The sequence below is a fragment of the Theropithecus gelada genome, chromosome 5 (genome assembly GCF_003255815.1).
Source record: "Theropithecus gelada isolate Dixy chromosome 5, Tgel_1.0, whole genome shotgun sequence".
NCBI lineage: Eukaryota > Metazoa > Chordata > Mammalia > Primates > Cercopithecidae > Theropithecus > Theropithecus gelada.
The window spans coordinates 40,151,429-40,177,883 of NC_037672.1; the positions used below are offsets into that span (position 1 = coordinate 40,151,429).

The 26,455-nt window shown below is 42.5% G+C and overlaps 1 protein-coding gene across 1 annotated transcript in view; it reads right to left on the bottom strand.

Annotated features, from left to right (window-relative positions):
• APBB2 (amyloid beta precursor protein binding family B member 2) overlaps window positions 1-26,455 on the bottom strand; it is a 411,292-nt gene extending 384,837 nt beyond the window's left edge. The window contains exon 1 of the mRNA XM_025385333.1: window positions 26,267-26,455. The gene's annotated coding sequence lies outside the window, so the exon portion shown is untranslated. The remainder of the gene's footprint in view (window positions 1-26,266) is intronic.

Sequence of the window (26,455 nt, forward strand, 5' to 3'; positions counted from 1 at the left end):
TTTCTGGCCCTTTTCTGCCATGTGAGGACACAGTGAGAAGACGGCCATCTATGAGCCAGAAAGCAGGACCCTAATCTGCCAGCACCTTCATCTCGAACGTTTTCCAGCTTCCAGAACTGTGAGAAATAAGTGTTTGTTGTTTAAGTCACTCAGTCTAGGGTATTTAGTTACAGCAGCCTGAACAGACTAAAACAGTGCCTGTGGGTGTGGGGATGCTTATGTGAACTATGGTAAGGAACACAGGTAGTTCTAACAGGGTTAAAAGCGGTGGCAACTAGCAGGGTGTGGTGACACGTGCCTGTAGTCTGGGCTACTCAGGAGGCTGAGGCGGGAGGTTTGCAGTGAGTCAAGATCATGCCACTGCACTCCAGCCTAGATGACAGTGAGACCCCGTCTCAACTCAAAAAAAAAAAAAAGTGATGGCAACATACATGGCTGGTAGGAATGTAAACTAGAACCACCAGTTTGGAAGACTTTATTAAACAACCTACATATCCCTTACAATTCAGCAATCCTACTCCTAAGAATATACCTAACAGAAATACCTGGTAAGTGTCTACCAAAGGCAAATACAATAATATTCATGGCACCATTATTCCCAGTAGCCATAAACTGTTAAACCAAATGTCTTTCAACAGTAATGTGGATAAGCTGAAGTATATTCATATAATATATACAGTGGGAAAAAACTAGCTGTTGCTACTCACAACAATGCGGATGGTTGCACAGACATGGTCAGAATGAAAGCACATACTGAATCACTTCATGATTCCATTTACACGAAGTTCAAAGAGGGAATACTTGCCTACAGTGATAAAGATACAATGGAAGGGGTACTGTCTGGAAGGGGACGGGAGGAAGGCCACAGGAGGGATAGGAATGTTATCTATCTTGACCTGGGTAATGGCTAAACAGGTGCATATATATGGAAAAATCAAGCAGTACACCTTAAGGTCTGTGTGCTTTCCCTTAATGTAAAAGGTTAATGAGTAAATAAAAGTCTCCCAGCCCTAGAGCATTATAGTGACAGTAAATCCCCTCAAAAATAGCTCTCTGGGCAGAGCACATTGGCTCACACCTGTAATCCCAGTGCTTTGGGAGGCCGAGGCGGGCAGATCACGACGTTAGGGGATCGAGACCATCCTGGCTAACACCGTGAAATCCCGTCTCTACCAAAAATATGAAAAATTAGCCGGGCACGGTGGCAGGCGCCTGTAGTCCCAGCTATTCGGGAGGCTAAGGCAGGAGAATGGTGTGAACATGGGAGGTGGAGCTTGCAGTGAGCCAAGATCGCACCATATCACTCCAGCGTGGGCAAAAGAGCGAGACTCCATCTCCAAAAAAAAAGGAAATAGTCTATGTAGGAAATTCTTTTGATATGGTAAGTTTTAGAAAGCAAATATACTATAATGAAATAATACTAAGCAGTATGTTAAACTATGGAACATTTTTATTTCTTCAAGGATAACACTGGAGGATTATCAACTTTCTAATGAAAAAAATAATAGCGCTTGTAAGATCGGACCTATTTGGATAACTAAATATTAATGAAAGAAGATGTGACTTTTGATTTTTAGCCATGAATTTTTAAGGGACTTCTATTTGAAGGCATGCTGAATTGTCTACTAAATTCAGGAAACAGTTTCAGATTTTCAACCCTGTGCTGGGGCAATGTGCAAGGTGCTTAGGAGACAAAAGAGAATGGGCCCCAGGCCTGTCTACCAGGGGTTCACGGACAATAAGTGTTATTGTGGAGAAACCTGTTCCTGTAACACAGCGGAGGGATCAGTCAATGTTGTCTGGGGTCTTAGAGGAAGAAGAAGAAAGGAAATGATTTACTATGTAAGGACCACAGTTCTGTGGCTGAAGAATCTGAGCTGTGTCCAGAATACTTAGCTAATGACTTCCTCAGGAAAGAGAAATACACAGCGATTTACTTGTACTGAGGACGTGTGCCATGATCTCAGCTCACTGCAACCTCCACCTCCGGGTTTCAAGCAATTCTCTGCCTCAGCCCATAAGTAGCTGGGATTACAGGTGCCCACCACCACACATGGCTAATTTTTATATGTTTAGTAGACACAGAGTTTCACCATGTTGGCCAGGCTGGTCTTAGAACTCTTGACCCTGTGATCCACCCGCCTCAGCCTCCCAAAGTGCTAGGATTACAGGCGTGAGGCACCGCACCCAGCAGCTACAAAGGCTAATTCTTAAAGTTCTGTGATTATCTCCTCAGAAGAGGTAGGAAAAGAAGAGCAAGTATTCAGCATGGAAAAAGGCATACGCATCCACCTTTGTATCATTAGGTTTGGACACTGAGTGTGTTTTGTTGCATAGATTATGCACGAGACAACTTCATACTAATCACACATACCTGGCCGTAAAAGTACATCCTGACCCCTGGAGTGAGCTAAACTTTACCTACAAAGTAACATAAAGTGGTTGTGCCAATACAAAGTAAAACACTTTAAGAAGATCTGAAAATAAAAAAAGTCAAAGAAAGCTAACCCTCTATTTCTGATCAAGGAGCTTTGATACTTCTGATCAAGGAGCTTTGAAGAAATGGACCAACGCTGGTCTGCCGTTTCTGATGAATGACAGCAGCAAAAAGGCTAGCGGAAGAAAAACCAGAGAGAGCTGTGGTTGGCCCATCATTTCCCATGTGGACCATGCTTTGGGTCTCAACCCAACCTGATTGATTTAATTTTCAATAAGGAGGAGCTTGGCAGGGACCCAGTGGAGTCAGGTCACACTCAAGAGATCAAAAACATCTCACTGACAGCAGCTTTGCCTATCCAGGAAGGAGAATGCTCAGACTGATCTCAGACTGATAAAATATTTCACTCAAGGAACCAGAGGACTGGAGTGGGGAGGATGAGGAAGGTGGGCAACTTATACCACATATATTTTCCTCCTTTGTCCACTTTAACCAATAACAGCCTTCTCTCCCCCTTAGTAATGCCTGTGTGCTTAACATAATCGAACCACGTGGCTAGGTTATGAACAATCTGCAACAGTCTAATTCCCCTGCCCAACCTGGTGTCCACTGACATCAACAGCTATCAAATCTTTTTAAAGTTTATTTCTATGCATTCATTTATTTTTATTTCTCCCCCAACCCTCCTTTAAAAATCCGAATGTGAAAGAAGATGTTTCTATAGAGTCAACTAATATTTCACAAGGGCACTAAGAAGACACAATGGGGAAAGGATAGTCTCCTCAGTAAACAGTACTGGGAAAACTGCATTTCTACACACAAAAGGATAAAACTGGATCCTTATCTCACACCATATACAAAAATCAACTCAAAATGGATAAAAGACCTAAACATAATACCCAAAACCATAAAAACTCCCAGAAGAGAATTAGGGGAAAAGTTCCTTAACACTGGCCTTGGCAATGATTTTTTTGGATATGATGCCAAAAGCCTGGGTCATAAAAGCAAAAATTAATAAATGGGACTACATCAAACTACATCAAAACCTTTTCTGTACAGCAAAGAAAACAATCAACAAAATGAAAAGGCAACTATGGGACTGGGAAAAAGCATTTGCAAACCATACACCTGATATGGGGGTCACTATCCAAAATTCATAAAGAACTCATACAACTCAATAGTAGAAAAATAAATAACCTGATAAAAAAATGAGTAAGTCACCCTGGATAAACATGTTTCCTAAAGAAGACATAAAAATGGCCAACAGATACATGAAAAGAAACTCAACATCAATTAATCATCAGGGAAATGCAAATTGAAATAAAAAGTACCATGAGATACCACCTAACACCCATTAGGAAAGCTGTTGTCAAAAAAGTCAAAAGATAAATGCTGTTGAAGGTGTGGAGAAAAGGGAACATTTGTACACTGCTGGCAGGAATATAGATTGGTGTAGTCATTATGGAAAACAGTATGGAGGTTACCAAAGAAACTCAAAACAGAACTACCATAGGAGCCAGCAATCCCTCTTCTGGGCATATACCCAAAGGAAATGAAATCACCACCTCATAAAGATACCTGCACTGCCATGTTAATTGCAGGATTACTTACAATAGCCAAGATATGGAAACAACCTAAGTGTCCATCTACAAAGGAACATAAAGAAACTGTGGTATATTCATGCAGTAGAATATTATTCTGCCTTAAAAAGAAGGATCTTGCCATTGGCCACAACATGGATGAACCTAGAAGATATTATGCTAAGTGGTATTATGCCAGACGCAGAAAGAAAAATACTGCATGATCTCACTTATATGTGGAATCTTAAAAAAAATTTCTTTAAAATGTCAAACATACAGAGACAGAGAATAAAACAGTGGAATGGAATGGGGCAGGTGGGGAAATATAGGTTCAGAGGATACAAAGTAGCAGCTATGTAGGATGAGCAAGACTAGGAATCTAACGAACTATACTATATTTGGGATTCCTGACAAATGAAGAGATTTTAGCTGCTCTTGGCACAAAAACAAAACAAAAAAATGGGGAACTGTGAGATGATGGATATGTTAATTTGGTTCACTGTAGTAATGACTTTACTCTCTGTATGTATCATACCATAACACCATGTTGTATACCTTACATATAAATGATTTTTTAAAATATTTTTTTAAAAGGAAAGGGTTCTCAACAATCCAAGTCACTCACCAAGTGGGGTGGCCTGAGAACCACAGGTTAAAGGCACCATTTGATTTCTAGTAGTGAGCTTGACAATGAACCTGTTCACAGTGAAACCTAAAGGCTTACTGGCTAAGAAACTGTATTTAACATTTTAAAATACAAAAGCAAAAACTGGTTGAGCTCTAGTTTCAGTTCACCTACTTTATGCGCTAAAATTGTCTAGCTTCAATATCCCGTTATAGAGAACCAAAGCATATTTATTTAAATAATGTACCTCTCAATCTTTTTTGTCCACCAACTAACTTAACAGTAAAATAGGGAAAAGATGATAAAGACCTGGAAAAAGAATAAATATAACTGGCACATACTCTATAACAAGCCTCTTAGGCACTTTACATATGTTATTTCCTACAAGCCCCACAACAACTTTCAAGGAGGGAATTACTATTCCAGTCCTCTGGACAAAGAAAGCTGGGACACATGAAGCTTAGGTCACTTGTCCAAGGTCACAGCTGGTGACAGAGCTAGGCACCAAAACCTCAGTCCTACCCCTATACCATGGTACTCCCACAGGCACTCCTGAGCTCTCTGAATGGAAACCAGGGACTCCCCAAGGTAAGCGACTTTTCATCAGTGAGCTCAGCATGTTCCTTGCGGAGGCTGCTGTTTTCTGCAACATTACTTCTGCAGGTCTCCCAGGACCCAGCTGGATACAGAACCACTGCTGCAGCTGTTACAGCAAGTGTCTGAAAAACACAGGCTAGCCCCAGGCAGGGTAGAAGAGTCTGGGTAGAGACAGCGAGAAAAAAAACACACCCATGAACCCACACTAGCAAGTAGTTGCACGAAGGTGTATGTTGAATGGCACAAATAAAAATGGTAAAAATAACTGCAATAATGGAGAAGTGAAAATGAATTTGAAAACATCCAGAACAGTGGTCGCATTTCTTTTCTGATGGGTATGATAGGTATACCAGTATCTAGAACATTAGTCCCTACTTTTTGGCTTATTTGTATTGAAATATTTTGTTAAGAGTGAAATTTAGGCCAGGCACAGTGGCTCAAGCGTGTAATCCAAGAACTTTGGGAGGCCGAGGTGGGAGGATCACTTGAGCCCAAACTTTGAGCCCGATCTTTGAGGAGTTCGAAACCATTCTGGGCAACACAGTGAGACCGCATCTCTACAAAAAAAAAAAAAAAAAAAGTTTTAATTAGCTGAGTGTGATGGTGTGTGCCTGTCTTCCCAACTACTCAGGGGGCTGACGCAGGAGGACTGCTTGAACCCAGGAGTTCAAGGCTGCAATGAGCCATGATTGCACCACTGCACTCCAGCCTGGGCAACAGAGCGAAACTCTGTCTCAAAAAAGAAAAAAAGAGAGACATTTATAGATACAGATACACAGATATCGATATAGATAAAATAAATATACACATCTGGGGCCGCTCACAGTGGCTCCTGCCTGTAATCCCAGCACTTTGGGAGGCCTCGGCAGGTGGACTGCTTGAGCCCAGGAGTTTGAGACCAGCTTGGGCAAGATGGCAAAACCCTGTCTCTACAAAAAATACAAAAATCAGCTGGGCACGGTGGCATGCGCCTGTAGTCCCAGCTACTTGGGAGGCTGAGGTGGGAGAATCATCTGAGCCTGGATGGCCACAGTGAGGTGAGATCACGCCACTGCACTCTAGCCTTGGCGACAGAGCAAGACTTTGCCTCAAAAAATAAAATAAAATAAAATAAATACATGCATCTGAAAGGTTATCCAGACTATTAACTATTAACAATGAGACCTCTAGGGAATGGGAAGAGAGAACAGAGGAATTTGTACTGAATACTTAAGTAAGATAAACCCTAAAGAACACTCACTCGTTTTTCTTTTTTAATTTTTTCTTTATTTACGTAATATTGGATAACTCATAAGTTTTCAGTGGTAATTACTACAGTTTAAGAAGAGGTGTGATTTACTTTTAGATCTGACCCAGCAGATCATACCTCTCCCTTGAAACATTGTCTTCGTTTGGCTTCTAAGATGTCATACTCCTGTCTTAGTGGCCACTGCTCCTCAAGCCCCCTTTGCTAGCTCTTCCTCATCTGTCCAGCCCTAACCTGGCAGTGCTATGAAAGTCTTCTCCATCTTCACTCCCCCTCTGGGTGACTGTTACACTCGCAAACCTACAGAGCCCCTCTGAGACCTCTCCCCTAAGCTCCAAACTCATATGTCCAACTGCCCAGTCCATATGACCACTAGGATGTTGATGAAACACCTCAAATGATGGTATCCATGGCTGAAATCCCGACCAAAACCGGCTCCATTCCATCTCCATTCATAGCAGCCTCCTGCTTCCAGCTGCTCTAAGATCCTCAGAATTGTCCTTGACTCCTCTCTTTCTATCACACCCCACATTCACTCCATCAACAAACTGTGCTGGCTCTACTTTGAACAAACATTCAGAATCCAGTCATTTTTTGCCACTTCCACTGCTCCTACCTGTAACCAGTTCTCCACCACTCTCCCAAACCAGATTACCACACAAGGGCCTTGCCATGGGTCTCCCTGCTCTGCCTCGGCACCCCTAAAGTCTGTTCTCACCACAGCTGCCACAGGGCCCTCATAAAATGTAAGTTAGATTGTTACCCTTGCCTGGAACCTTCACATCTTCATTGGCATCAAAGTCAAGGCCCTTTCCATGTCCTAAACAGCCCTACAGGTGTTTTCCCACCTTCACCTCTACCCTTCGATCCTTCTGACTCCTGTGCTCCTCCTCCCCTCACTGACCCCATTCCCACCCTGCTGACATCCTCCACTCCTGGAACACCCCTTCCCCCGAGATGCGCAACCCAGGGGATCCTCCCTCAACTCTTTCAAGCCCCTTCCTCGATTTAAAAATCACATCCCAGCTGGGCGCGGTGCCTCATGCCTGTAATCCCGGCACTTTGGGAGGCTGAGGCGGGTGGATCACGAGGTCAGGAGATCCAGACCATCCTGGCTAACATGATGAAACCCCATCTCTACTAAAACTAAAAAAAATTAGCCGAGCGTGACGGCGAGCGCCTGTAGTCCCAGCTACTCGGGAGGCTGAGGCAGGAGAATGGCGTGAACCCAGGAGGCGAAGCTTGCGGTGAGCCGAGATCGTGCCACTGCACTCCAGCCTGGGCGACAGAGTAAGACTCCACCTCAAAAAAAAAAAAAAAAAAATCACATCCCCTCCTAGCCCGCCCCCTGACCACCCATCCCCCAGTCCAGTTCATTTTTCATCACAGCACTTGCACTTTGTAATGTCAATTACGTACTGTGATTAGTTAGTTTGTAGTCCTGACACTGGGTGCAAGTGCCACCAAAATTCATATTTTCATCTGTTGTGTCCACTCCTATACCCCTAGCACCTACGCTGGATGAATACATAGGTAACCTTTGCCCAGCCACTTATTATCGCAAAGATTTTAAACACATTTGCCGGGCGCGGTGGCTCAAGCCTGTAATCCCAGCACTTTGGGAGGCCGAGACGGGCGGATCACGAGGTCAGGAGATCAAGACCATCCTGGCTAACACGGTGAAACCCCGTCTCTACTAAAAATACAAAAAAAAAAACTAGCCGGGCGAGGTGGCGGGCGCTTGTAGTCCCAGCTACTCGGGAGGCTGAGGCAGGAGAATGGCGTAAACCCAGGAGGCGGAGCTTGCAGTGAGCTGAGATCTGGCCACTGCACTCCAGCCTGGGCGACAGAGCGAGACTCCGCCTCAAAAAAAAAAAAAATAAATAAATAAATAAACACATTTAATGCAAAAAAAATTCCATTATCACCATTTTGCTGTTTTTGTGTGGAACTTTCCAAAACAATTTTTAATTAAGCATCTCCCCCAAAACTTCACTGCCCCACATCCAGTGCTGGCCTTCGCTGTCCCTGTCGTTAAGAAAAGCCCCCTGCTTTTTTTTTTTTTTTTTTTTTGCAAGTGGGGAAAGGCTTAGAAGGTTTGACTACAAGTGTTAACAATTATCTCCAAATGTTGAAATTTCTAGTAATGTTTACTTTTTACTGTCTTTTTGCCTGAGTCTTGCCATCATGAGCACATTTTCCTTTCATGATCAAAGAAAACCACAATTGGAAATAACCCTCCTCTTCAAAAATAAAAATAAGTGAGACCATGGTTGAAATCATGCATTTGCCATCATAGTTCCACAATGTGTGGCCAAAGAAATCCCACACACTCCTTTCCCCCTCTGAACACAGGCCAAGTGAGGCGGCACCACCACGGGGGCTGTGCTCCAGTGCTGGGTTTTTTTTTAATTGTATTAGTTCTGAACATAGATTGATGTCACTGGGTAATTTGAAGACAATTAACAACAAACCAAAACTATCTTTAAATTGATCACTTAAAGATACGGGTGGTTCACCAGATTTAACAACAAAATCATGTTGGCTTTTTAACATGCGGGTTTATTTTTTTTATTTTGCCTAATCAGCAATCTGCACACAACTTTGTGCCAATGTCTGGCCTGTTTTAATAGTATTTTCTCCTGCTTGAACAATATGCACGTTATTTTTTCCCCTCTTAATACCAGTGTTCAAACAGTGAAAGTTGTTTTCAAGAGGGTATATGGGCTCAGGGCCACAGCATTTATCCAAGCCCACAGGAATCACTGAACTCAACTAAAAATATTTGATGAGCCTTCTTAATGCTTACCTTCCAATAGCAAATACAAGAGTAATAACACTAATTAAAGCCAGTATTTTCTGAGCACTTATTTTGGCCAAGCACTGATCTAAGCACTTCAAGTTAATCTACCCAAAGCCTGTGATCCCCACTTAAAAGATGAAAATACAGAGGCACATAGAGGTCAAGAAAGTGGCTCAAGGTCATACAGCAGTAAGTGGCAGAATTTCAATCCTGGCTCCAGAGTCTATACTCTTGTAGCACTGTAACTGCCAGATGTCTGCTCGTGTCTTTAGAGATGCTTCCTCCCACATCCTCTAAGCTCTTATTCTGCCTTTGTTGCCTGGCAAACTCCTACTCAACCTTCAAAACCCATCTTCAAACAACTTTTCCTGATACTCCCAGGAGAATTAATCACACTCTTCTTTCTACCCCCATAGTCTTTGTTCATATGCTATTTCACTAACATGTAGACAAAGAAATCTCCCCCATTTGACTATGCGTTCTATGTGGAAAAGAGCTCCATCTGATTTATGCATGAACTCCCCACACTTAATAAAATGCAAAAGAATGAATTTACAAATTTGAGGCCTTTCTGGTTTCATTTGATAATATAACAATATTCATTAAATGCTGACTATTCTACGTACTTTAAGTATTTTAACTCATTTAATCCTTACAATAACCCTACTGAGAAAGGTGCTATTATTGTCTCCATTTTGCAGATGTGGAGGTAGAGAAAAAATTCAAAAATTCTATCATTCCCCAAGGCCAGAGCGGATAAGAACTAGAATTTAAACCCAAGCAGTCTGGCTCCATATTCACCACCTCCCTAATACATGTCTCTGAGGTCCACCGGAAAGGCTACACCCAATTCTTGCCCATAATGCTGCCACAAGGAACATGTCTTTCTCCTTCATGTTAATGGAGGAACAAGCGCCTGATGGATCTAGGAGAGCAGGGATCCTGTCTGCCTGGGCCAACATGTACACTTACTAGCTAGCATATGGCCTGTCATTAAAGAGGAAATTCAGGAGATATTTGTCGAATTATCAAAAATCATTTCCATTTAGCTTTGAAACAATTAGTTTTTGAAATGTTATAGCAAGCACTGTTCAAAGTGCTATACATATATTATTTTATCCTCAAAACAACCATAGGAATAAGGTATTCTTTTTAGTCCTATTTTACAGATGAGTCAACTGCAGCACCATAAGGTTCAATAACTTGCTCAAGATCACAGCATTAGAAGGTGAAGCCGGGATTCAAACATAGGCTGACTGACTCCGAAGGCTTATGGATTAAGTGTCCTGTGGCTGCTGTAACAAACTACTATAAACTGGTGGCTTAAAACAACCAAAATTTATTCTCTCTCAGTTCTAGAAGTTAGAAGTCTGAAATCAAGGTGTTGGCAGAGCCATGATCCCTCCAAACCCTTCAGGAGAGGACCTTCCTTGCTTCTTCAAGCTTCTGGGTAGCCCCAGGCATCCCTTGGTTTGTAGCAGCACAAGTGCAGTCTCTGCCTCCATCTTTACATGTCTTCCTTCTGTGTCTGTGTGTCTGTCTTTATACGACATTCTCCCTGAGTCTGTGTCCAAATTTCCCTCTTCTTCTAAAACTGAAAGCAAGCCAGGATAAGCAAAACAAAACAAACACAAATTTCCTCTTCTTATAAAGAAACCAGTCACAAGGAATTAAGGATCCCATCCTACTCCATCCAGTATGACCACACCTTAACATCTGCAAAAACGCTTTTCAAAATAAGGTTACATTTGCAGATATGAAGTATTAGGACTTCAGGTTATATTTTTTGGAGGGGACACAATTTAACCCACAACAGACACCCTCTATAGAACTGACTCCAGAGATGCGCAGAGATAACTTGAGTCTCTTTAACCAGTTACCTTGTAAATGCAAGATTTGCCAGTTCTAAAACTACCCTTCAGAGTAAGGAAATGCTTAATGGTTTGAGATTCAAGGTTTCTCTTTATAAAGGTAAATGGAACACATCCAAAACGTACATATACTTTAAGTAAATGAGAAACTTTCTTTATCATAAAAAAGCAAGTATTTCCCTAGAATAGAAGTCAGTTAATATACAAAAAAAATTCCAAGGGAAATACTTATAATGTGCCTACCTGCCCACTGCTAATTTATTATGCACCTCCTTTTCTTGCACTAAAGCAACGCCTTTGAATTTTGACCAATGAACAATAATTAAATAATATTTGATAAGAGCAACCTATAATCATTGATATTTTATTTGTTAAACTCTTAATAGAGATGCCCATTTATTTTAAAAGCTCATGATTCTTTGGGATCTACAGCTAACAGTTTAAGATTACATGCACCTTTCAAATTTTCATTAACCTGAGAATAACTAGCCTTCAAGGAAAAACATAAATGAGGTACACAATTATTCAAGTAAAAGGGTGTGTTCTGAATTTCTCTTATGAATAGCTTCACTGTTCTTCCAGCGTCTAGTGGCAAACTTGTGCATTTGCTCTACATCAACTGTACTTCGTTCATTTCTAAATCCTGAGAAATACATTCACCATGCACTGGCAGCCTGATTTCCTCTGTATGCTAGAAAACAAAGACATTTCCACAATAGGCTAATTCAGAATTTGGCACTTTAGACGGATTTGGGGAAGTTATCCGGTATGAGTAATTGTTAACCAACCCACTTCAAGAATTACTCTTTGAATGACATCAGACACAACTAAATGAATATATTATGTTAGCATCACTTACATAGTGAAAAGCACCACATAAGTTCCTTAACTCACTTTAAATACCAAAATACAGCATTCAAGTCAAAATGCACTGTAGAGCAAAGCTGGTCAAAGCAAACAATGTGGTGAAAATGACATTTCTGAAAATCAAATTCTTATCATAAAATTCAATCTGCTTTCTGGTATTCTATTTCCCTGACTGAAATAGAAGAGGAAGTACTAACAGGTTATTCCAAAGGATAATTCAATTATTTTGGAAGAAACGAATGACCTATTTTTAAAAAAAATAAAATTAGTCTTTCTCTAGAAAAATTATACCACTATTAACATGGAATAATTTAGCAAGTAAAATTCTATTTTACTAGTACACTACATTAAAATGCAATTTTCAGACTAATATATTTACAGAGAATATTTTGAGACTGCCAATTGCTCTCCCCTGGTGGCTGGAACTTATCCTCCGTAATTACCCTGAGCACATTCTCAGGACAGAATGCTCAATGATTCGAGAAGTAACTGATTTTTTTTTCCTAAAGAAAACATTGCAATATACCAGTTACATCCTTTAAAAGTATGTATCACTCTATAGAGCATGTAAAAATTTTCTTTGTTTAAAAAATGCAAAGTAGCTACAATTACAACCAAACACAGGTAGCACTTCTGACATCTTTCTCACACTGCTTGGTCCTTAGACCTCTCTGTGTTCCTGGGGAATTCCCAATGTTACAGTCTAGTAGCTCTTGTGTTTTAAGAAAATATTCAGGGTGTGTGTACATGTGTGTGTCTGTGCATGTGTATTCACATATACTGAGTGGCCTTCTCCTTTGCAAATTCTGGTCCCATAAACTTCATCTAGTACAACTCTAGCTGCATGCTCTCAAACAACTTTAGTGTGCCTCACCTTCCCCATCTGTATTAGGGGATTATAACAGTATCTACCTCTTAGAAGTACAGCATCAAATGAGATAATCCATGCAGTGCATTCATCACAGTGACAGTCGCCTTACAGGGAGGGCTCATTAAACATTGACCCTTATAATTCCTATAGGATCCCATAGGATTTCTACATGGAAAGGAGGTAACTTGGTTAGGGTTACCACACTGATCAAATCAAACCCAGATACATTTCCCAAGCCTATCAAACTGTAATATGAAGTATCAAATACAGAGGGACTGTCATCTGTATTTTCTGAAGATAATAAAAGGTAAGAGAGATACGCAAGAATAAAAACCCAAAGCATGTAGTTGAATAAAAAGCATTTTAAACCTACAAAAGGTTGAGCTTCGCTAATCCAAAAATCTGAAATCCAAAATGCTCCAAAATATGAAACAAAATATGAAAAGTGGCTAAATATCTTGATTACTTGCTCTATATAGCAAGCACTTTCACATGTTATCACAGTAAACCCTTCCCACAGCATGGCCAGGTAAGTATCACTGAAGATATTTTATAAATGGGAAAAGCACATGTGGTTCAGGGAGAAAAAGCTGTTCGCCTCAGGGTACCCACCAATATCCATCTATCCCAGAGTAAGGCCTGAATTTAAACCCACATCTATACAGATAAAGCCTATGCTCTCTTTAGAACAACATAGGCAAAAAAAAAAAAAAAGTTAGGCCAGCTAGTCACTTGTCACTTGGCTTTGAGAACACACTCAGCAAGGTAAATGGGAAAGGTGCCACAGTTTTTGAGAACACACCAATGAAGTTCATTTTTACCAAATTATCTCCAAAGTGCAAGTCAGTAATATACACGGCCAAAAATATGCCCCACATAGATCATACCCAATTCACTATTTGAAACCTGTCTGGATGAGTAGCTTGGTGTCAAGTTCAGGTGAGTGGCATCCATACCCTCCCAGCTCCTGGGGTCTGTGCCTTTCCCACCCCTCAGAGCTTCAGACCCAGCAGCAGATTACACTGAGGTTAGAACATGCCCCCAGGAGCTTCAGTCTAGTGTGAATTAATTTCTCCTTGGAATTTTAACTATTTTTAAGTGTATAGCTCTGCAGCATTAAGTACATTCACATTGTTGTACAGTGACCACCACCATTCATTTTCAAACTTTTCGTCTTCCCCAACTAAAATTCTGTACACATTAAACAGTAACTCTCCATTCCTCCCTCCCCACAACCTCTGGCAACTGCCATTCTACTGTCTGTCTCTATAAATTTACTGTAGGCAATGCATACAAGTAGAATCATACAATATTTTTCCTTTTGTGACTGGCTAATTTCACTTAGCATATGCCAGTTCTCTTTTGTTCCCAGTTAGTCTCCTTAAAGAAACACCCCTGAAATGCACATCCTTTAGAGGAAACAAAAATGAACACACAAGAATTATTTTTTCCCTTTTACTCATTACTAACAGGATATAAAAACACTAGGGATGCTTGGGAAGGAGGAAGAAAGATAACGCCAACAAAATCATCCACAGTCCCACCAAGAAACCATACTATTTTGGTTTCTATTCATGCTCATTTAATCTTTGGCTTTACGCAAACAAATTTTTTACAACTGCATCACATAGAAACATTCACACTGCATTCCTTAACTTAACCATTTATCAAAATGATGTATCTCCGAGCATTTCAAAAATTAACTTTCAAGGTCAATACGAAGGTAAAATAAATGTGCTTTAATGAAAATCTGTACCCGTAAGCTCCCCTGTTGTAGAAATAAGTTTAAACTACCTGAAGTTTCGCTGACATAAAGAAATTGTTCTTGACAACATGGCACTGTATTGTTAATAACTGGGGCTGCAGAAAGTAGGCAAATGTTCAAACCTTCACAAATGTTCGTATAAAAATGATTTAAATGTTAAGCAAAATTGTATATATACTCCAAATGTGGCAGTCTATCTCATTATTATTTCTCTCATAGGAAAACAGCACAACAGGATCTAATGAAAATCCTGTTTTCTTTACAGGAAATAAAGATAATGCCACAAATCAACATTCTCCTCAGTTTTTTTTTAAATAGGCTTTTCTTGCAATCCACATGTTTTCAGAACTAAGAGGAAGAAAAGATAAAAATTCAATAAAACACCTCATTTTATTTTTGTTTCTTATTTCTACTTGCAGCTTGTAAAAAAAAAGATATATATATATATATACACACACACACATACACATAACAGCAGGATCTAGTACTAGTAAAGAAAAATGATTTAAACTGAAATAAAATTCAAGTCAGCAGGAGATGACTTTGATCATGAGACAGTGATACATAAACTGATGGAATACAGAACTTCCTTTATTTATCTTAGTAGAAATAATCTCACATCTTGGGAAAAGAGACATTTTTAGAAAATGACACTGATCTGATTGCCAAGTCTCATGAATAAGAACAGTGAGTGTTAATTTTGTTTCACCCTGTTCACATATTTTCTGCTCAAATCATTGGAATACATTTTATTTGAATGCAGGAGATTTCCCCCCTGAATTCTGGGACATGGAGACCCTGTCCACAGTAATAGTACCCAACATATTCAGTGTTCATACTTCCTATCTCATTTAGGCAGAGCAGAAATGCCACGAATACAGAGTACATTAACAAGGGGGCCCCAAAGTCTAAGTTCCCAGAACCAGAAGGAACCTCCAGGAGCTGTAAACCCCAATTCTGGCCAGTACTCCAGGCCTGGTTCCCTGCCTGTGTGAACCGTTTCCTGGGCTGTCTCCCTTTATGTCTCCAGCTCCATCAATCCTCTCCTTAGTCAAACCCCACTGCATCTTTCTGGAAACTGCTCCAAGCGTAAGAAATCAGCAGCCCAGGATGGATACCTCCTCACATCCCTGACAACTGAACAAACACTCTTTTACTCTATATTGTTTTATCTTAACAAATATGCTTTTCAAAAAGACCCATCCTGGACTCTCTCAAATGAAAATTTTCAGTGAGCCTGCCCCACCTTGTCCACTTCCCCACTTGCTGTGCCAAGCAAGAACCATAAAGATATCAGAGAATAATGTTTAAGCTACTTCCTGAAGGAGTACTGAAAGGTGGTAAAGAACAGATAAAAGGGATGGTCGTGGGCAATGGGAACAGGGTATAAAAGCCGAAAGGCCAGATAAAACCTGACATGTTGTATTGTAAGAACGAGATGTAGAGCAGATCATGAAATATGTTCGGTGCCTCATCAAAAAGCTTAGACTTCATCCTGAGGGTGGCAAGGAGCCCCTGAAGAGTTGGGATGACATGCCCAGACCTGCAGAAGATTTCAGAAGATCACCCTGGAGGCAGTGTACAGTAGAAACAGAAAGAGACCAGGGAAAAGGCAAGTGCAGCCTCCAAAGTGAGAAGCAACCGAGGTGGGAGGGAAGGTGGAGGCACGCATTCAGAAACAGCAGGCTCCGCGCCGGAGTTAAGAGTCAGGGTGCCTTAAGGAACTGTAAGATGGAGATCCAGGTGCACTGTGGAATAGACTTAGCATCCCTTCTCCAGGAAGCTTTGCCCCACACACTCCCCACACCCAACCAGGATAAGTGCTCCTCTGGGAAGCACTGAGTATTTCTTCCAGTAATACACATCACATAGTACCATCATTCATTCTTTAGCTGTCAGCCTTTCTCTATAGACCCAGAGCTCTGAGCAGGCAGAGGCAGTGGCCATCCTGGTCAATGTCCACGTGTGGCATCTGGAACAGTGCCCAGCCCTTGGGAAGCCAAACTGAGTGAACAGAGCTGGATAAGCCAGGAGGCCACTGCTCTCATTCAGGGGAGAGATGACTGTGTCGTGGGAAAGGAATTCGAAAGATATAACAACCGAGCTTCTTAATTTCTCTCTAGTCTGTTGATACCATTCAAAACACTGAATGAGATGCTTTCCAAGTCAATTATGTTATGAAAATTCATCAGTAAATCTGATCTGTTAAGGGATGTCCACAAAAGCTCACGTTCCTGTGGAAAGTCAGAAAGGATCATGGTTTGAGCCCTTTTACAAGCAAAAATAAGGCATAATTCTAGGCCACAGAGAAACTGCCACCTCATTGGGATAACAAGTTTGCCTTCTTTTGTTTTCAGAATAATTCTGCAAAGACTCAAAGCAGAGGATGGAAACATTTCAAATCCTGCTGACATAGTCTGCATCTTTGCTTTGATTTTTAGATATGATTCCAAGCAGGCAGATAATGTTGTGACCCAATTACAGGGTATTTTGGAAGTAGTAGGCACCCAACTTGGGAGTGGAGCTGGTGGGTGTAAAGGGAAGAGTTACTAAGCAAGCACTACCACCTGCCTCTCAATCCTTCACGGGATTTTACAGAGAAGGGAGCTATGACAATCAGGAAGTAATGCAACATCTCCCCTGACCCGCTTCCCATTTTCTCACCATTCCCAAAATAGACAGAGCTAAGGAAAATCATAAATATAATTCTCAGCCCTCTAGGGAAAGGCTCATTAAGGGCATAAATTTGGGTCCCTGGGAAAAAAGGGATGAAAGGCAAAGCCATTAAAAACCTTAGAATCAAAAGATGGAGACAATGGGAAATAAAGCCAATGGACAAAAAGGAACTAGAAAAACAAAAACAAAGGCCATTTCCTACATCAAAGCATACTTAAAACTTAAGCTCTTTAGAGTCAAAAGGTAAAGTTTTTGTTTAAAAATAAAAAATAGTGATTAAGGTCTTATTTCATATCAAGTATTGTTCTATGCCCTTATCATACATTCACTCTTAAAATCTTCATAGCAATCATATTATATAAGCACAATTAGTATTCCTATTTGCAGATGAGCAAACTGAGCATTGTGTAATTCTGTTGTCAAAGTATAATTCTGTTGCCCTTTGTCTATAGCTATTAAACTGCAGAGCAGTACTGGGACTTCACCACTAAACCCCTGCTGCCTCCTTCTAGGGCTATCCTTGCACATGTTGTAGGATGTTTAGTAGCATTCTTAGCCCCTTCCTACTAGATGCCAGTAGTTATCCCTCCACAGTCACAATGACCAAAATGTCACTGCCAAATGTTCCCCGGTGAGCAAAACTGCCCTGCTTAAGAACTACTGCCACAGAGATTTGAAAGGCCAAATCCCAAGTTCCCTTACAAAAGGAGTAGCAAATCCTGGGTGGTGGGTAGGAACAAAATTGAGTTAAGGGAAGACGACAAAGGAAGCAGCTGAAGGGTTTGCTGTAGTGGGAATTTTATACGAGGAGTCACTCACCACAGCTCTTGCCACTCTCGCAGGGTTAGCACAGCCTTCCTCTCCCTCCACTCCCATCACACACGTGCCTCTACTGCAGCACCCTATAACCAATGTTCTGGTACATTCCACTCTGTCCTCCTGAACTTAGCACAGTGCCTGGCACAAAGTATGTACTCAATAAGCATTTGCTGAACAAAGGAAGGAACAAATGAAGCCAAGGTTTCTGGGTGGGTATCACCAAATGAATGTCTCTTCACTATTGTCCTAGAAAAGGTATAAACAGACCTTGATTCTTAGAGAGGACAAGAGGTTCTGATCAGATAATTTGAAGAATCTGAGTCTGAATCAAGGCTCCCCAAGGTGTCTCTACACCCAAATCATGCCTCAGCTGTGTTCAAAATTTGCAATGTGGTATACAATCATTTCCTGAAGTGTCAAGAAAATTTTAACGGTATTAGTTCCCCCAGGAATGAACCAACTCAAGAAACCTAACTCATGCTAAGGAAATATTGATTTATTCACTTCCACTGACAAACAGTACCACCTAGCAAATTGGTAAACTCAATGTGGCAGGTCGACTGACTCTCTTGACCAGGACAAAAGTCTACCTGAGAAACTGAATGAAGATCAGAAGGTAAGAACAGAGCCAGCACCAAAAAGCAAGCAGGATGCTGCCAGGGAGAGGCACCATGCCTGTAATCCTAGCACTTTGGGAGGCTGAGGCGAGCAGATCACTTGAGGTCAGGAGTCCAAGACCTGCCTGGTCAACATGGTGAAACCCCAGCCTCTACTAAAAATACAAAAATTAGCCGGATATGGTGGCAGGCACCTGTAGTTCCAGCTACTTGGGAGGCTGAGGCAGGAAAATTGCTTGAACCTGGGAGGTGGAGGTTGCAGTGAGCCAAGATTAAGCCACTGCATTCCAGCCTGGGCGATCAAGTGAGACTCCATCTCAAAAAAAAAAAAAAAAGAAATAATTTGTTGTTGTTGTTTTGACACTCCTTTACCCCACAATAGCAACCAAACTAAAGGTGACTAACAGCAATTCCATGAGCAAATCATTCTGAAGTTTCCTCTAGCAATTCAAGGCTCACCCTGGAGGGCATGATACTGTAGAGGTCTGGGCCAAGCTGGCTATTACACAATTCTAGGTTCTATGGCTTTGACCCATCACGATTTCCTAGAATCACCAACTAAGAATTGCTAAAGAGTGTTGTTTTGCCAGAAAGAGGCCTGCATGCAAAGAATCAAATGTCAAGATACATCTCCAGGTTCGCCTGCTGAAATTCACATTTCAATCACTTGCCCATTCTGCTCCCTTACACCCTCATCTTTCGTCTTGGCACTTTCCTTGTCATTCTCAAGCTATAATTCAAAAATAGTCACTGGTTCCTAGGGCACTTTCAAAATTAGCTCATTCACAGTTCCTAGGACCTTGGGTGACTCTATATTCCTGGAAAGCCCAAGGGCCCGATCAGCTGGCCCACAAGCTCCACATGTTGGCCTGGCCTCCATGACTCAACTCAATCCCAAGGGCAGGCCTCTCCGCATCTCAGACCCAGATTCCCAGACTTACCAATTTCATGGACCATTAAGCGGCCAGATAAAAATATTCCCATCAAATCATAAAAGAATCTTACCCAAAAATGAGAAGGACATAATATCAGAGAAAAGGACACATCTTCTCATTTGAACGATTATGACATATTCACTACATCATTATCATCACTGTGATAAGAACAGTGAAAAACACTAACCAACAATAAACGACCTGTGGGCCTAACATTATGCTCTGCATATAGGAGATACTCAGTTACTCTTAAATTGTGTGGAAACGGAGCTCTGTCTTACACAGGGACACATCTCATACCCCCAGTAATGCTAGGCCTTCCTCCTTCAACAATGGCATTTCCCTTTACCCTCTGGAATTCTGCAAAGTCTCCCCAGTCTATCTCACCCTCTTAAACACATGCTTTTCCTTCTAGCTCGATTCCAATATTCTGCATTATATTTTTTTTTGAGACAGAGTCTCGCCCTTTCACCCAGGCTGGAGTACAGTGGCGCGGTCTTAGCTCACAGCAACCTTCACCTCCTGGGTTCGAGAGATTCTCCTGCCTCAACCTCCTGAGTAGTTGAAATTACAGGTGCGTGCCACCATACCCAGCTAATTTTTCTATTTTTAGTAGAGACGGGGTTTCACCATGTTGGCCAGGCTGGTCTCAAACTCCCGACCTCAAGTGCGCCACCTGCCTCGGCCTCCCAAAGTGCTAGGATTACAGGCATGAGCCACTGCTCCCAGCCTCTGCATTCTTTTTCATCAACTTAAAAAAAAAACAACACTCTTCCTCCCACTCTAGGCATTCCTGAAGCATACTTGCCAATGAGTTACACTTCGAGAACTTCAGTTATTACCTAGCAAACAAAGTTTGCAAGATTTCCACAAGAGGAAAAGAGAGGGTAGAACTGGTAAACTTTGTTTATAACCACTGTCAAGTCATTAACCAACAACAAAGAAAAGCTTTAACCCATCCTTTTCCATACCATTCGTTTCTTTCCATGTTCTCTTCCCATTTTTGTCCATGTGAATCTGTACATTTTATATACCAATAAATTATATATTGGGATTTTTCTGATTATAAAAGAAATATATGTCCATTACAGAAAACAAGATAAGATTCAAACACTATGGAAATAGATTAAATAGAAAGGGAATGTCTCCTGTAACTCTACACACAAAGAGCTCTAATACCTTTAAACTGATCAAGCTTCTTACTTCTTGCCCAGTTGTGTGACTTGACCTTCCACCCTCTATGCCCTTCCTCTCTCCCAGCTCTCATCTAACGTCTGGAGTCAATGCCCCACTCCTAACAGGGGTCCACGAACCCTGGAGCTTGGTTATGATTAGAGGAACTAGAGTCACTGTCCCTTTATTAAAAATTATTTAAATGGAATAACTTCTCCTCACTGCCTCACTTAAAGGTTAATGATGCTGAGTTTTGTGAGCCCCTTGAAAGCAAAGTGCACTAAAAACACCAAATGGGATTGGTTTCCTTTGCTCTCTGCCCCATCGCAGCTTGCCAAGAAAAAAGAAAAAAAAGCTTATGATCCTGCTAATGACACTGAGTAGACACATTTCACCAGCCACCACTCCTGCTACTGCAGCACCCAACCACAGGCATCTGTCGAACACAGTGACAGGGCTAACATTAAATGAGAATGAAAATCGTATTCCAGAGACCAAGGGCTGCATTTCTCATCAAGGGGAGAAGACAAAGGCTGGGACACAGGAAAGGCTTGCCAAAATTTCACAAGGGTGGGCCTGGGAAGCAAAGCACAGGACCCCCTCCCCTGCGGCCTAGGTAGAGGCTTCTTTCTCAGACTCTGTGTGCCCAAGAGCAGAAAGTCTCCCCTCAGAAAATGCTACGAAGTAGTTTCAAATGTCGAATACACTTTGCCCAAATCTAATCATTACCTTATCTCCTAACTAGACTGGCAGGGCCATAAAAAGTTAATTTTATAACAACCATTTTATAACAAATGAAAACTACAAGGGAAGTAGGAATTGGGCAAAAAAGAAGGGCATGTGACAAACCAGACAGGGAAACACAAAATCATCTCCAACTAATGCTGTAAACCAGCGGTCCCCAGACTGCGTTCATGGAAGACAATTTTTCCAAGGATGGGGTGGGGGATTAGGATGAAACTGTTCCAACTCAGATCAACAGGCAGTAGATTCTCATAGGAAGTGCACAGCCAAGATCCCACACATGTGCAGTTCACAACAGGGTTCACAGTCCCGTGAGAATCTAATGCCGCCACTGATCTGACAGGAGGTGGAGCTCACGTGGTAAAGCTCACTCGCCCACCGCTCATCTCCTGCTCTATGGCCCGGTTCCTTACAGGCCACTGACCAGTTCAGGTCCGAATCAGGGGGTTGGGGACCCCTGATCCAAATGAAGACCTCCCTCCTCCAATGGATGCATCACAGATCTCTAGACTGGGACAAGAAGGGCCCGACAGACAACTAGAGGGTGACTGCAGCTCTCTCATTTTACAGATGGGAAAACAGGCCCAGAAACATAACTGACTTTTTCCAGGTAACACAGTGAATTAAAGGGACAAGCCAGCCCCAAAGGCAAGTCTTTGGGTCCCTGGTTAGTGGTCTTTCCTCCAAATCCCCCCAGACCTTTTATTATGGAGACTCTGTCACTCTGCCTCTGACAAACCATTTCAGCTGAGAGAAATGCCATCAACACATATCAGCATGCAGAATATGCACTAATAACACATTAAAATCAAAATGGCTAATCTGGGTTTATCTTTCTGACATCTAATTTCATTTGTTGGTAGTGCAACATTGTTGAAAATAAATGAACACAAAACAGTTTTAAAATCTGGATAGAAGCTTCCGGAAAACATTCAAATCATTCTGAAGATACGCAGTTCCAATCAAATTTAATTCGAAATAACAAATCAAAGATGCTTTAAAAGAGAATGCTTACTGAATAATAATGGAACCAATTAAAGATATTTTCATATAAGATAAAAGCTTAAACCTCTATTGCTGTGCAATCATGAGCGTCCGCCTTTTCAGAGGGATTTTCTTAGACAGCTGACATTTATGCATAGATGCTTCCAGCATAAGATGATATATACAAAACCTTAATAGGATAATAGGACACATAAAAAGCACTGAACAGGCCGGGTGCGATGGCTCATGCCTGTAATCCCAGCACTTTGGCAGACCAAGGCAGGTGGATCTCCTGAGGTCAGGAGTTGGAGACCAGCCTGGCCAACATGGTGAAACCCCATCTCTACCACAATTACAAAAAATTAGCCAGGCGTGGTGGCGGGCGCATGGAATCCCAGCTACTCAGGAGGCTGAGGCAGGAGAATTACTTGAATCTGGGAAGCAGAGGTTGCAGTGAGCCAAGATTGCGCCACTGCACTCCACCCTGGGTGACAGACTGAAACTCCATCTTAAAAATAATAATAATAATAATAATAATAATAATAGGCACTGAACAAATGCTGGTTTCCTTAACCCCATATAGGAAAATAAGTATTCCCCCACATAACCAGTAATAACTTATTAGAATATTTTCCTAAAAGTCTGTCCCACCTAACCCCCTCCCCCACCCTCAGAAAACTTAAGGTGTTATATCACAAGGGTATTGTCTAGTTTTGTTTTGTTATTTATGTACTTATTTATTTTGAGACAGAGTCTCACCCTTTTGCCCAGGATGGAGTGCAGTGGCGCGATCTTGGCTCACTGCAACCTCCACCTCTCAGGTTCAAGTGATTCTCCTGCCTCAGCTTCCCCAGTAGCTGGGATTACAGGCGCAAGCCACCACACCCAGCTAATTTTTGTATTTTTTCAGAGACGGGGGTTTTACCTCTTGGCCAGGCTGGTCTCAAACTACTGACCACAAGTGATCCACCCGCCTCGGCCTCCCAAAGTGCTGCGATTAGAGGTGTTAGCCACTGCACCCGGCCAGGTATTGTCTATTCTTAAAATGAAATTGAAAAAGGTACAGAGACATGACATTCCATTTTTCTTTTTTTTTTCTTTCTTTCAACTTTTAAGTTCCCGGGTACATGTGCAGGATGTGCAGATTTGTTACACAGGTAAACATGTGCTATGGTGGTTTGCTGCACAGATCAACCCATCACCTAGGTATTAAACCTAGCATCTATTAGCTATTCTTCCTGATGCTCTCCCTTCCATTTTTCTTAAAAGATAAATTTAGATATCCAGTAATCAGGATAGTCCACACCCATCACTATTCTAATATTATGGCAAGGCTTTCAGTATTCATTCCTGTGGTAACATAAAAATAAAAGAATTCAATGTTCATATGCTGTTGTTTCTCTGGTGGCAGGAAAAGAAAACAGTCATCAAAAGGTTGAAACATGACAAAAAGAGTAGCAGTTTAAAAATATTTTATGTTTGTACATGTGGATTCTTACAATATATGCAATGATCTTTTCCCAAGTAATTTTGGAGTCAGTATTCATATTACTCCAGTTAAGTGTAAACGCCAGTATTTTACTCTTTAATAATCAAGCTTTCTGTTTTTCAGAGACAGGGTCTCACTCTGTTGCCCAGGCTGGAGTGCAGTGGTGTGATCATAGCTCACTACAGCCTCAAACTCCTAGGCTCAAGCAATCCTCCCAACTCACCATCAAACTTTTCAATTACCACTTTATAAAAATTTCAGAAAGCCGGTTCACACTGGCTCCTTGAAGGTGAATTTATTCAGTTAAAAGTATCCATTTGAAGAGGGAATAAAAGTATAGGACCTAAACACCTTCCGTGGAAAGGATGCCAACTTTAGAGTCCTCTCTCAAAAGCTCTCAGCAAATATCTAGAGACATGGTTACATCCAGTTTATGAAGACTGTGGGTGACTTCGGGGTCATACAGTACATGGACAATGGAAGAACAGCAACTGAAATCTTGCACCTGTACCCCACCACCTTCCGTCCCAAGATCAGCCCACTGTACTCTACTGCCACCTGTGTTCTCTCAGCATTTCCCCAGCCTGGAGGTTTCCCCATCCTCGCCACAAATATCATCCTTTATGAACGATGCCATTTCTAGGATGTTGCAAGTTATGATAAACAACTGTTGAACAAATACTGCTTACAAGCTACAAGTTGAAAACGAGAAGCTTGCTAAGTTCATGAAGAAATCCCCTTTCAAGGACTCCATCTGTTCCTAAACGGCCAGCCACACAAGTTCTAATACTCTGCATTATTATGGCCATTTGGGGACAAGATTTGAAATTTGAAACCACGACAAGAAAAAAAAAAAAAAAGAAAAAAGAAAGATTTAATAAACTCCAGAAACAACAGATCAAGCTGCCACTGTGTATGTTTTTTAAATCGGTGAAATATTAAAACAAATGATACACCCATGCCAACCTCACAAAGTTTCCTCATTCCTTGGAATTCAAACAACACCGCTGGCATCATTTTATGATAATCCTTTGGGCATTTCACGTAAGTAATTAGACACAATCTAAAGCCAGTGACTGAGGGACTTAAACAAACTGTCCCCTCCGAGAGCCCTGTTGGAGCTTCCGACACTGACCTTATTCTCCTTTCAATTTCGACCCTCCTCAACTACTCAATCCATCCAAAAACGTCTGTGACAGTCGTGGCTCTAAAACCGCGCAGAACTTGACTACAGAACGGTCGGTGACAACGCCACATGTGATTTATCCAAATTAGTTTATTTTTTTGAATTCCAGTCCCATGCTCCCTCGGCTGTTTGCCCCGCACCCGTGGTCTACACCACTTCACCGACGTGGAGACCACCTTTCATTGTTTCTATGGGTCTCAGAATCCTTCCCTCCCTCCAGCTCTGTTCTCGCCGCATAAATGTCATTTCTAGCGTACCACCCTCCATTCCGCCCGGCGGGCAGCGCAGGGGCTTTCGGGTCCCAGTGGCCAGTTTCCTCGAGTCGGTCCCCTCTGCACAGCCATTTTCTAGTTAAACGCTCTCTCTGCCACCGAGGGGGAAAAGGAACTTTTCCCCCCTTTCAAGTCTCAGCGGCTGGCCTCTGAACCCCTCGTGGAGAAGCCAACCCCGGCTCCAACTCCCCGGCAGGAGTGCGCTGCCGCCGGGGAGGGACAGCGGAGCCGCACAGCGGAGGCCGGTGCCAGGACAAGGGGGTGTGCGCTCTTCCCACAAGCGCCCACCCTCACTTTTCCCCTCCGCAGTCCCCACCCGGGCGCACTGCCTCCAACCCGGTCTCCCCCGCCCCAGGCCCTGCCAAGCTCGGGCTGCTGAGGAAAAGAGGGCGCCGGGAAGCGGGAGGGATGGAAGTCAAGGAGAGTGAGCCCGCAGTCGCCGTGCCACTGGCCCTGCGGCGCGGGCGCCGGGCGCACGGGACTCCGCAGCGGGCGCTCCGCTGCAGATGCCGCGGCAGCTGCTGCAGCTGTGGCTGCGGCTGAGCGGGCGGCAGTGGCCGCGCAGCCCCGGGGCCAGGAGCAGAGGAGCAGCCGCCGGAGGAACCCACAGCCGCTCGCCGCACGCTGCTGACGCTGCCCGGGTGTTTCCCCAGCACTCTCGTGCTGCCCCGGAATCCGGGGCAAAGGCAAGGAAGAAAGCGGGGCTCACCAGTGGTGCGCGCGGCGCTCGCCTCAGCTCCGGCGCCCAACGGCTCTGCTCCAGCCTCGCCCTCCCCGGAGCGCCCAGATCAGCTGCGGTCGCAGCGCACTAGCTTCCTACTTGAGATCAGAACGGGCTCGGGCGACTGAGCATGCTCAGTGCCGCTCCGCGAGTCCAGCGCAGGGAGAGGCGCTGACG